Source organism: Sminthopsis crassicaudata, chromosome 6 (genome assembly GCF_048593235.1).
Source record: "Sminthopsis crassicaudata isolate SCR6 chromosome 6, ASM4859323v1, whole genome shotgun sequence".
Taxonomy (NCBI): domain Eukaryota; kingdom Metazoa; phylum Chordata; class Mammalia; order Dasyuromorphia; family Dasyuridae; genus Sminthopsis; species Sminthopsis crassicaudata.
Genome location: NC_133622.1, coordinates 179,919,799 through 179,929,739, shown reverse-complemented (window position 1 = coordinate 179,929,739; position 9,941 = coordinate 179,919,799).

Sequence of the window (9,941 nt, the reverse complement as noted above, 5' to 3'; positions counted from 1 at the left end):
TTTTTTGCCACCTCCTTCCCTAGATAGCAAGTAATCCAATATGTTAAACATGTGCAATTCTTCTATACATATTTCCAGAGTTGTCATGCTGCACAAGAAAAATCACATCAAAAAGGAAAAGATGAGAAAGAAAACAAAATGCAAGCAAACAACAACAAAAAGAGTGAGTGAAAATATTATGTAATGTTCCACACAGTTCCCACAGTCCTCTCTCTCGGTGCAGATGGCTTTCTTCATCACAAGACCACTGGAACTGGTCTGAATCACTTCATTGTTGATGAGAGCTATGTCTATCAGAATTGATCATCATATAATATTGTTGAATAATGATCTTCTGGTTCTGTTCATTTCCTTTAGCATCAGTTCATGTAGATCTCTCCAGGCCTCTCTGAAATCATCCTGTTAGTCATTTCTTGCAGAGCAATAATATTCCATAACATTCACGTAACATGACTTATTCAGCCATTCTCTAACTGATGGGCATCCATTCAGTTTCCAATTTCTTGCCACTACAAAAAGGGCTTCCACAAACATTTTTGCACATGTTTTCCCTTTCCCTCCTTTATGATCTCGTTAGGATTTAAGTCCAATAAAAACACTGCTGGATCAAAGTTTGATAGCCCTTTGGGCATGGTTCCAAATTGATCTCCAGAATAGTAACCAATTTCTTTAATAAAATGAGCTTTTATTAACCCTGACTCTGTCTTATATGGACACAGTTTTGTGTATGTTTCCTGTGAGCACCCTGAGGGCAGAGACTGGTTTTGTTTTTGTTTTGCCTTTTTTATATCTCCAATGCTTAACACAATGCCTGGTACATAGTAGGTGCTTAATTAATACTTAAGGACTTGACTTAACCAAGTCAGCATTTGACTGCACTACCCTCAAAGGGAATCAGTTACCCACCAGCAATCCTTACCTCCTCTTCTGACTTTAATGAAATGAGTATTCATCAGACAGTATCCAAGGAGCCAGACTTCTTCCCTGTGGTATCCCTTCCATACTTCCTTCCTCTTTCAGAAGAGTCTCACATTTTTCCCCTAGATTACCAAGGATTCGAAAGTTCTCTCCCTTCCTCTTCTCTGTATGATATCCTTCTCCCTCCCACCTCCCGATACAGGCCAGAATTTGCCTCTTTTTCTTCAGATGCTTCCATCTTGCTTTCCCAAATTATAAGGGTATGCATGTGTGTGACCATCATCATGGATCTCTGATACTCTGGAGAGTAGAAGACCTCTTTCTATACTCTTCTGAAAAAGAGGCCAACTGATTCTCTTGCCCTATGATATCAGCACCCTGTCTGAGGCAAAAGCATAGACCTTCAGTACCCCATGAGAGTCCCACAGAATGTCCCTGCTCTTCTGTAGGATTAACTTAAGTTTAGAATTCACATTCAATAGGCATAATCTTAAAGAAAGTGGATAGGGGCAGCTAGGTGGTGCAGTGGATAGAGCACCAGCCTTGAATTCAGGAGACCCCAAGTTCAAATTTGGTCTCAGACACTTAACACTTCCTAGCTGTGTGACCCTGGGCAAGTCACTTAACCCCAGCCTCAAAAAAAAAAAAAAAAAAAAAAAAAAAAAAAAAGGTGAATAGACGTTTATTAGTGCTCAGAACCTTGATTTAGATAAGATATAAGAAAAGAGGAAACTTATAACATAAAAGTAATGTGCAATTAACAAACATGGTGATCACCAAGACAATATAAAAAGCAGACAGACAACATACATCATCATCACAATGAGGAAGCACCAACATCTGAATTATTTTAGCAGGGAGAACCTGGTCACAGCTTTTCAGAATCTCCAGGGGGAAGCTGTTAGGCAAGTGGCACCAGACTTCCTAAGAAGTTCTTAAAGTACATTTCCACTAAGGGGTTTTTATAAGCTGAGAACAAAGAAGATACCATAAATATTCTTAGTTGATATGTGACCCTTGAGAAAAAGCATCCCCTCTCAGATACAGGGATGCTCTATAGCAAGAGGTCCACCAAAAATGTGTTTATTCATTTAGGAGGATTATGCTTGCTCCAGGAACTGGCCAGATTTCTGGAGTTAACACAGGCCTGCCATAAAGGGTATTCATTAATAACAGCTCCAGGAGAATGGTCAATTCTCTTAAACCTCCCTGAGATTTTTCTGATAGTTGGGAGTACATTTCAAAGTTCTCAGCAAACAAATTTACACAAAAGGGTGCTTGAGACTCACTTGGATTCCCTACATCCTCCCACTAGCTAGAAGTTTGGTCTTTTCTATTCAAGGTTTCCAGGAGAAAAAAGAGTCAAAGCTGCCTTCAGGTTTACAAACCTATGCATTTAGAAAGGAAATAAGTGTTATCCACAGAGCTAAGGAGCTTACACTCAGGGACATCCTTTGAGCAGACAAAAAGCATTGAGTAGACAATACATCCTATAGATTAGGAAACTAATAGCTAGTTAAGAATAACTGACATTTATATTATTCTTTCAGTTTGCAAAGTAATATATATAGCTACATGTAGATATAGATGTATGTGAGTGTGTATGTGTGTGTGTACCCTCATTTAATCCTCATGACAACTCTGTAAAATAATGTTCATATTATCCCATTTTGCAGATGTAGAAACTGAGGTCAATCCTGCCAATATAGGAGGCAGATAATGCCTAGTATTAGTAAATGTTTGAAGCCATATTTCAAGTTGAGTCTTTTTATCTCCTGGACTAATGCTCTGAGAGCTCCACCTAACACTGAAATAACTTATTCATGGTCTCATAAGAGGTAAGGAACAGAGCCAGAATTCTAATTCAGACCTTTCGACTCCAAATCAGAGCTGTTTCCAGGACACCTTGTCTAGCATCTTGGGGAAAATCTTCTCTATGAATATTTTGAGAAGAGACAGCCAAATGCCCTCATGGCTCATTCCGTGGCTCCCTGAAACATCATGATGAGCTTTTGTTCTTAGAGCTTTAAGATTTGTTTCTTGGGACTTTTCTTAAAAGCAGATACAAGGTCACCTTGACATAAAGCTCCATTCTGCTCAGTTTCTGGAGAATAAAGTTTGGGAATAAATGGATTTAAATTCATTTTCTACTTCCCGTACTGTCAGGATTAACCTTTAAAAGGGCTGTAATGAGCATCATTTCCATTATCTGCTGAATCATTTTTCAATTGAATTAATATTTCGGAGGCAATTGGGGAGAAATCAATTCTCTCCGTAGCTTTTCCCTCACCCCAGATTTACTTCACAAAAGAATAAAATTAACATTACCTGAGGTAAAGGACACATCTACAGCCCTGAGCAATCAATTCCTTGACCAGGTCATTTTTGAATCTTTGTTCCTCCACTCAGGCGAACATGCACAGCATGCTGATGAAAGCTGAGGGACCTCCTCCCTTCACCTTCTCTTGGCAAGGATGGGAGAGATGGCTCTGCAGGGTTGGCTGCCCAGCAGCTATCTGTAAGCTCACAAAAGAGGGGCACATATTTCCCTAAAAGGGGTCAGGAAACTGAAGTTGATTCTGAGAATATCACTTTTCTGATTGCTTATGTTCCCCTATTAGAGATCAACATGGGCATACCCCCTGGCCCTGCAACCCATCAAGAGGGAGAACTGGATGTCTGCCCCCACCCTCCTTTCTACTTTGGTTCCCAGGAAGACCTGCTGTCCAAGCTTGCTTTATAAAGCAAGAACTGCCTCACTGAGGAAAGTTTCTAGATCTGGATCTTCTCCAAATTTAAACTCAGCAGGGTGGGCAAGACCTTGGAAAGTGGGGAGCTATAAAGGGTCTAAAGTAAGAAGCAGTTAGGTACAGTGGAGTCATGGGCCATGGGCTGGAATCTCTTCTTTAAGTCTCAGTTTCTTCCTCTTTGATTTTTATTTATTTGTTAATTTGTTGGGCAATGCCATGCCTAGCTAGTAAGTGGGTAAGTGTTAAGTACTACTTTGTCACCAAAAAGCATTTTGCTGAAGTATTTGGACAAGCACTGATGCTTGAAGACTGGTTCCTAGAAAACTTTCTAATCTAGAACAAGGAATGGTGGATCTGTGGCTAGCCTGGAATCCTCCTGACCAGCAAAATCTTTTTCCAAATATAGGAGATAACAGTGTCCACAATTAACCACAATTAGCCATTGTTAGGTTCTCTGGACTGCACTCCTGAAAGGGGAGGTAATACAGACCCTTCACCAGCAAGTGGCAGTCTCTAAGGCTCTGCCCCAGACTCCAGCAGTCACATAGGTTGGTGGTCCTGTCTTTCAGAAGAACAAGGTCTCAAAGCAGACATTCTGTATTCCCAAGGTGAGGGTGCCTTTGAGCACTCTCTTCTGCCCATTCAGTTTGAAGGAAAGCCCATGATGAGTAGCCTTGTCCATAAACTGGACAGAAATACTTTCCATCAGACACCATGATACCTTGGTCTTGATGTAGGAAACATGGGTTTTTGTTCTGTCTGTGTAAGCTTGGCAAATCACTTTGCCTCTCTGACCCCACCTCTCTGAAAAATGAGGCTCATAACCATGAAGGGTATGACAAAATCTGTAAAGATATAAAGGGGAAGGATGGGCAGATGGGGAAGCAAAGGATGAGGAAAGAAGACAAGGGATGGGTCCATAGTTAAGTTATAGTAGTGTATATATATACTATACTATATATGTGGTACTAGATATACTACACTATGTGTGCTATATATCTAGTGTTATATATACTGTTTTATATATATACATATGTATATATAAGTATGTATACTAAGTTGTGGTAAATTATGGAACAGAATTAAAGCAAAGAGTCAGCAGGGATAGGAATGATATGTGTGTATATGGGGGGATGGGGTTAAGTTATAGTTATAGTTAAGTTATAGTACTATATATATTATATTCTCTCAATATTGTATTATATATACTATACTGTGTGTGCTATATATGTATATATATAGTACTATATATACTGTCATATATATGTATATATAAGTATATAGTTATATATACTAAGTTATAGTAAATTATGGAGCAAAATTAAAGCAAAAAGTCAATAGGGATATGAAAGATGTATGTATGTGTAGGGCAGAGTTTGTGTGTATGTATGTGTATGCATATATCTACATATGTATACATAAATATATCCTTTCTTAACTACAACCATCTTGGGGCTTGAGGGGGGATGGGATGAAAAGAAGAAAAAAAATAAAGTAAAAAAGGTGTGCAGCAGAGAACAGAAGAGAAATTTACAGAGAAGTAAAAAAAAAGATGGACACTCATGAATATAATTTCTTCTACTAAAAAAATATACTTTCTGGGGCAGCTAGATGGTGCAGTGGATAGAGCACCAGCCCTGAAGTCAGGAGAACCTGAGTGTGTGTATATATATATATATATATATATGCTTTCTTAAACTGGTAATTTGGTGTTAAATATTTTGAATCCTCCCTGATATTCTGCCAAGCACATGACAATGTTCTCTTTTGTTTCATTTTACTTTGTTTTGTACTCCTATTCTGTTTTTTTCTTATTCTATTTTTGTAAATAAAATAAATTTTAAAAATTAAAAAAACATGAGTCTCATAGTTCATGTTTGTGTAATATAATATTTTAAGCCCTTTACACATCACTCCTGTGATCCTCAAAAAATCCTGGGAGGTAGGTGCTATTATTATTCCCATTTTAAAGATGAAGAAATTGAAGTTTACACAGCTTTTAAGTATCAGAGGCCTGATTTGAATTGCTATCACTCTGGTGTGAGCCCTCATCACCTCATAGCTGGATTATTGCAATGGCTTCTTGGTGGGCTGCCTGCCTCAAGTCTTTCTCACTTCAGTCCATCAGCTACCAAAGTGATTTGATTTTTATAAAAGACTTATTTTATGAAGATGAGACTTCTTTTCTAGACTAAATGACCCTAGCTCTATAACCAATGCTCATGTGATGTGGACTCAGGGTCCTTCTCTATCTTGGCTGTTCCCTTTGTACACCTACCCAGCATGTCATTGTCCCGACATCATAGTATTAAGGACTGAGAACACTCTCTTGGTGAGGAATGATGAGCGTAGAGGAGAGTAAGATTACCTCCTCCTTGTTCCTAATACCACCTAAGATGTCATCATTCTTTTTTTTTTTTTTAACTTTCCACACTCATATTAAGTATGCAGTCCACTAAAAAAACCCCTAGATCCTTCTCCTACCAATTACTCCCATATTTGTAACTGATTTATTGTGCCCAGGTACAAAATTTTACATTGATAAGACTGCTGAAACCATTGTCTGACCAAGCTTCCCCTAACCTGTATTTGTGAAGTTTATTTTTTTAAATCCTGAAGATAATGATCATAATGAGATAATAAACCCAGGCATTTGGGATACAACAAAAGTGGTCTTCAGAAGAAAATTTATGTCTCTGAAAACTTATAGTCTCAAAATAGAAAAACAGATCAATGAACTGAGCATGCAATTAAAAAGACTAGACATAAACAAATTAGCAAGCTTGTTGTAAGTACCAAAGAATAAATCTTGAAAATTAGAGAAGAAATGGAGAAACTTGAAAATAAAAAGATGATGAAGTGGGAGGTAGCTTTTTGAAAATACAAGCAAAATCAATAAGCCATTTAGCAGAGGAAAATAGAGAGGAAAATAAATGAACTGAATTTACAACAGTGAACAAATAAAACTAATTATCAGAAATTATGAGACATAGAATGCAGTCTCAGAAAAAGAAACTGAGCAAGCTTTGAGTAAGTGCCCAAAACCTGAAACAAATATTTTTTATCAAATACTTTAAAAAATTAATTTTTTCTAGTTGTTGCATTCTTTTCAACTATTTTAATTATTATTATTTATTTATTGACACTTTTTAAAAGGTCAAATTCCAAATTTCAAGGAGCAGTTTATTGATGATACAATAATTGTTATTAAAAAAAACACAGACAGAAAGTATTCTACCAAAACTCCTTTTATGAGACAAATATGGTCTTTTTTTTTTTTTTTTTTTTTTTTTTTTGCTGAGGCAATTGGAGTCAGGTGACATTCCCAGGGTCACACAGCTAGGAAGTGTTAAGTGTCTGGGACAGATTTGAACTCAGATCATCCTGACTTCAGGGCTGGTGCTCTATCCACTGTACCACCTAGCTGCCCTCAAATATGGTCTTGATATTTTCCCCAATTAATAATATATTTTTCCAATTACATATACAATTTTCTTTTTTATTATATCTTTTTATTTACAAAAATATTCATGTGAATTTTTTTTTCAACATTGACCCTTACAAAATCTTCTGTTCCAAATTTTCTCCTCTTTCCCCCTACCTCCTCCCCTAGAAGGCAGATAGTCCAATACATGTTAAATATGTTAAATTAAAATATATATAATTTTCAACATTCATTTTCTTTTTTGTTCTCAATAATATTTTATGTTTCCAAATACATGCTAAGTCTTGTGTAAGCCTGACCATGATTTCTTGATATTTGAATTGTTGTTGTTTTTTTCTTATAGTATTTTGCTTGTAATATTTTATCTTTGATTTGATAATTCTGGATATTGTATACAATCTGGGATTTGGCTACAATTCCTTGGAGTTTTAATTTTGGAATTTCAGGAGATAAACAGCAAATTCCTTCAATTACTATTTTAACCTCTGATTCTAGGATATCAGGAAAGCTTTCCTTGAAAATTTCTTGAAAGATGCTATCCAGGCTATTTTTTCCATGGCTTTCAGGTAGTCCAATACTTCTTAAATTGTCTCTTTTGAATTCATTTTTCAGGTCACTTGTTTTTCCAATGAGGTATTTTACATTCTAATTTTTCATTCTTTTGATTTTGTTGAACTAATTCTTGACTTTTCATAAACTTATTAGCTTCCATTTGAACAATTCTAATTTTAAGGAATTATTTTCTTTGGTTAGCCTTTGTACCTTCTTTTCCATTTGGTCAACTCTATCAGGATTTGTTTTCTTCAATGGACTTCTCCAGTGGTATTGTACTGACCAATTGTATTTTTTAAGGAATTGTTTTCTTCATTTTTGTCCTTCCTTTTCCAAGCTATTGACTCTTTTGCATAACTCTCATTTTTTTTCTCAAATTTTCTTCTACTTCTCTTATTTGATCTTTTAAAACCCTTTTTGAGCTTTTTCAAGAAGACTTTTTGGGCTTGAATCCAATTCATATTCCTCTCTGAGACTTTGCATGTAAGCATTTTGACATTTTTGTCCTCTTCTGAAGTTATATATATATTTCCTGATATCTCCATAGTAGTTTTCTATGATGATGGGTCTTTTCTGTTTTGTTTTGTTTTGAGCCTATCTCATGACTTTTAAAGTTGAGCTCTACTATTGAGACACTGGGAGCATTGTCCCAGCTCCTTTTGCTGGGACCAGGGGCCTGGTCACTGGCTTTCTGCACTACTCCAGGGCTTGGGGCTTGTCCACTATGTGGGGTGGCCCAGATTACTCATACTTATTGTGCTAGGGTTGCAGGTCTGAAAGTTTGCAATGGGCTGAAGGCCTCACAGGTCACCTACTGTATCACTAGTCTGCTAAGTCAGACTGAGGGCCCTCAGTTGCTGATCTGTACTACGACTAAAAGTCTTCCACTGGCTTGTCTGGACACTGTCTACCCTGGGCTGTGCTCCCCTTTTATCCAAGTGGGACAGACCTTTGTTGAAGTCCTTCTAAGTTATTTTAAGCTGGAAAATTGTTTTACTCCATCTTTTTGCAGATTCTAACCCTCCAAAATCTGTTTAGAGGCTTGGTTTAACACTGTTTCTGAGGAGAACTAGGGAGAGCTCAGGCAACTTCCTGGCTTCCATCTGCCATCTTCTGAATGGCATTGATGCAATGAACATTGATGCAAAAACTCTAAATAAAATTTTCACAAGGAGACTATATCCAGAAAATGAACAATTCTTCAGTAGCTGAATGGTCAAACACTAGGACCAGACAGTTCTCAAAAGGAAGAAGGCAAGTTATCACAATCAGATGAAAAAAGTTTCAAACTGCTAATAATAAGGAAAATGTAAAACTAAAACAACTCTAAGGTTCTACTTGTCACCCATCAGATGGGTCAAATAAAAAAATAAACAAAATGGTAGCTGCCAGGGAACCTCCTGGAGCCTGAGCACATTTATTAATGCATTACTGGTGGAACTATGAGTTGTCTAGTCATTCTGAAAATTAATCTACAATAGTAGTCTCAAAGGCACTAAATTGCTCATACCCTTTGACCAAGCAATTTCATTATCAGGTACATGCATAAAAGAAGTCAAAGGGAAAGGAAAAGAATTCATGCCTATAGGCATATTTATAGTAGCTCTATGAACAAATAGTCCCTATCCTTTCCTATTAAAAATAAAATGATTCTTACAAAAAGCCATATAATATTTTTATTAGTAGAGGATTTAAAAAAATTCATTGGAATTACAGATTTAACATTACATGAAAGAAGTGTCCCAATGCCCTAATACTAGTACAGAATATAAAGTGCCATCTTCCTGAGTTCAAATCTGGTCTCAGACATCTGCTAGTCATTAGACCCTAAGAAAGTCATTTAATCCTGTTTGTCAGCAAAGACTAAAATTCACATAATTATTGTATAAATGCAAAAAAAAATTTTTTGACAAAACTCAGGACCAATTTGTATCAAAACCCCTAAAAAGTACAGACATTCTTTAACAGAATATTATACACACACACACACACACACACACACACACACACACACACACACACACACCCATACCCACACCCCCATATATATATATATATTTATTTATTTATGTATAGATAACTTTCAATATTTACCCTTGCAAAACCTTGTGTTTCAAATTTTTTTTCTCCCTTCCTTAGACAGCAAGTAATCCAATATATGTCAAACATGTGCAATTCCTCTAAACATATTTTGACAATTAACATGCTGCACAAGAAAAATCAGGTCAGAAAGAAAAAAATGAGAAAGAAAACAAAAAGCAAGCAAACAACAATTA